The sequence below is a fragment of the Ictalurus furcatus genome, chromosome 7 (assembly GCF_023375685.1).
Source record: "Ictalurus furcatus strain D&B chromosome 7, Billie_1.0, whole genome shotgun sequence".
NCBI classification, from domain to species: domain Eukaryota; kingdom Metazoa; phylum Chordata; class Actinopteri; order Siluriformes; family Ictaluridae; genus Ictalurus; species Ictalurus furcatus.
The window spans coordinates 27,054,884-27,058,732 of record NC_071261.1 but is presented as its reverse complement, the minus strand read 5'-3'; positions in this window follow the sequence as shown (position 1 = coordinate 27,058,732).

Below are 3,849 nucleotides of genomic sequence, written 5' to 3'. Positions count from 1 at the left end.
GCATGCGCTGTCAAATCATTCCTACAAGCCAAAGTTGTTGCATCCTATTTTACTACTAAATAGTATTCCAACATAGATATATGCACTATTTTGAAATGCGTATTAGTATGAAAGCACTATGAAAGCGTTTTTGCAAACATTAATAGACTAGTATGTCATTTGCATGCATGTTTTTTTTCTTTTCACGGTGTACAAACTGAGGTTAGTAATTAATTTGTGCCTTCTAACGGCTGTAGAAACCTGACTGCGAGTCTATACGGGGTTTTATGGTAAACACGAAAGCATCACTTCGTCTTGAGTCTGTTGACATCTAGACAAAAGTTTACATGCACACTTTATCAATTATTTTACGTTACATCTTTTTCATAGTATAGAATGTTCCTTTTGTATTTTTTCCCCTTTCCTCGAAAACAATCTTTGTTTATGTAAATATAATATACAAAACAATATTCGTTAAACTTAGCTTTATATTTTATAATAACTAGATTAAATAAAGGATTTATTAAGAGTAAGAGCCGTCCTTTACTGTTATTTAATATGAAACCAGTTTACTGTGACAATTTTGGAAGGAAAAAAAAAAAGCAAGAATAAAAAAATAAATAAACAACGCGCTCTGACTTGGAGCCTGGCGATTACCGTAAATCCCCGTATATGTTCACACTACAGTTTCTACCGCGGTCGATTAAAATGCCCGCTTTCTTTAATCACTCCTTTGTAAGAAAATTATGTGACATTTTCACAGAGTTGCAGTTTAACATTTAGCTCATAAAGTAGCCTAAATTTAAACCCCTTAAAAACTGATAATGGCAGAAATGAATCTTCCAGACGAATCGACACGTTTGAAGCGACACCTTTTGGCTATATACATTAATAACACAGCTAGGCAACGTGAGGTGCAGTATATTCATTCGTATTCATTCATCTTCAGAACCTGTGTGAGAATTATCCTGGACACACACACTTTTATTATAGAGGTTTATTCTACGCCTGTACCTGCTCTAAGAATTCAATAAATTACATTAAACACTTATTCTTCTGTTTATTCTTACGCCACCCCCACCCCCCCAATCTTTCATTTTCAAAGATAAACTTTATACAGGTGGGGGATGTGGTTTTGTTTCTCACAGGATTCATTCATTTTCACGTGATCACATTCACACATATGGACTTGAATTCACTTGTAAAACATTAGTACAATTCTACCCACATAATCTAATTTAAAAAATATGAACCAGTAACACTTCTCTACACAAATTTAAAAAATATATATAAACTTACATAAAATCTTATAATCTTGTTCTTTAACTTCCTAAGAAGCAGAGAAAACTCATCAATGATTAAAGGCCACAAAAGAACAATAAACCAAAATCTGAACCATGCTCAGAGGCATCAAGACACATCATCATAATTACAGATCACAAATCAGTTTGAAATCATAGCTCCTAATTAAATACTATATTTTAAAAAAGTGAAATATAATTTTTTAATTTTATTCAGACAGTCAGTCACTTCAAATAACACACAGATCTGGAAGATAGTAGATTTTAGATTCTACACAGAACACACAGTACAATGAACATCTACCCAAACAAACCCTATCCTAAAACAACAACAACAACAACAACAACAATAACAATAATAATAATAATAATAACTTGAAGAAATGACTAAATGAACATTTCCACCATGCTTTGCGTCCACAGATGGGTTAGCTCCAGGGCACTTGGCATTTGGTGGATAAAGCCGTAATACAGATTCTCATGTCCTAGCATTTATTTATCTCATAAGAGACATGCGGAGAGAGAGAGATGGGCAGGATGTTTTCACACAAATTTGAAATACTATTTTATTATTTGTATTTGATGGTAGGAGACACAAATCTGTGTGGATACAGATGGACACAATAAAATAATTTATTTGCTTGGTGACAGTGTCCTTTAAACTGACACTGATACTGATGGTGTACAGTGGACACTCGCCAAAGAGATGCTCTACTGCTAGAAATTCTCAGCAGCACCAAATGAAGCATTTACATTCTTATCCAGAACTGCTTACATTTTTTTCATATGAGCAGTTGAGGGATAAGGGCCTAGCTCAAGGGCCCACCAGTGGTAATTTGGTGATCTGGTTTGAATTCATGACCTTCTGAGCAGTAGTCCAACACCTTAGCCACTGAGCCACCAATGTATCTTCTGTAAACAGTTCACATGTCATTCAGAAGTGTCTTATTTGTCAAAGAGGAAAATTGAGTATGATTGAGTTTTTTAATTAATTGGCTAATGTTTTATTTAAACTCTACTTTTATTAAATGCTTTTATTTCTTCTTTTAACTGACATCTGTTTTTACTGTTTTATATAAATGTCACTTTGTAAAGCATTTTTAACTACTTTTATATGATGCTATATAAATAAAGATTTATTATTACTATGATTATTATGATTATTATGATTATTAGCATTTAAACAGCAACGACACATGCCCACAATTACTTACTTTGCTTACTATTCTTTTCTTTCCACTCACATTATTATTGCAGCTAATTCATCTCTAATTTTTACATTTAAAAATTTTAATGTAATTTTTCATCATGGGTTATACATGTCAAATATATATATATATATATATATATATATATATATATATATATATATATATATATATATGTATATATATATATATATATATATATATATATATATATATATATATATATATATATATATGTCAAAAGTTTAGACACATTTATTATTTTAGACAGACCCCTAATTTATTTATTTTTATTTATTTTATCCCACATTTTAGAATAATAATAAAGTCATCAAAACTCAGGTGTGACACAAATGTACCTATGGGAATTATGTTGTGATAAAAAAAAAAAATCCAAAATAAATCAAAATAATTAAATATTTTATCATCTTCAAAGTAGACGTCCTTTTTGCCTAGAATTTCCAGAAATGTATTCTGGGCATTTTCTCACCTGATTTCTTGAGGAATTTCTCTGAGAAGCTTTTTAAACAGTATTAAAGGAGTTCACACCTACGCTGGACTCTTATCGGCTGCTTTTCAGAATATTTCACTCCAAGTCGCCCGTTTAAAAATCATTTTTTTGTAAATAAAATGTTAGTTTTTTAATGAAAGAAATTAATTCGTTGGTACGATTATATTTTTGTCTACAACACCGATTTCAAACATTTAATCATACACCTTCAGATCAAAAGGTTTTTAAGATCATGAGAAACATTTCAGTCAAGTGTCTCCAAACTTTTGACCGGTAGAGTACTGTGCAAAATGTCAGTATAGAAAGTCAGTAAAGAAAGCAGCATATTACATAAGACACCACTTTTCAGAAGAAATAACCACATTGAAGGCTGCTGGATGCTCAATAGAACTTACAGCTCATTTCCTTATAAAACTACACTAAATCTACCGGAGACTACTTTTTTTTTTTCAAGCAAAGGGCCGTCACACCAAATACTGCCTTTGTTTAATTTATTACTGTTTACTGCTCTTTATAGTATTCTTTTAAATGGATAAAGATTTAATTTAATTATTTTTTTGAAGGCATATTTACTCTGCAGCATTTCTTTGCATGTGGCTTTTGCACAGTACTCTCTCTCTCTCTCTCTCTCTCTCTCTATATATATATATATATATATTTATATTATTAGAACACATGAGGAGGTGTGTAGACTTCAGAACAACAAAAGTGTATAGTAAATCATTAATAAAGTGACAAATCAATATTATTTCACAACCCCAAAATGTTTGTTTTTAATAGATGACCATTGTTCACTCCTCTATAACAGCGTTCTGTGTGTTGTCTTCCTCAGTCTGCACTGTCAAATAAA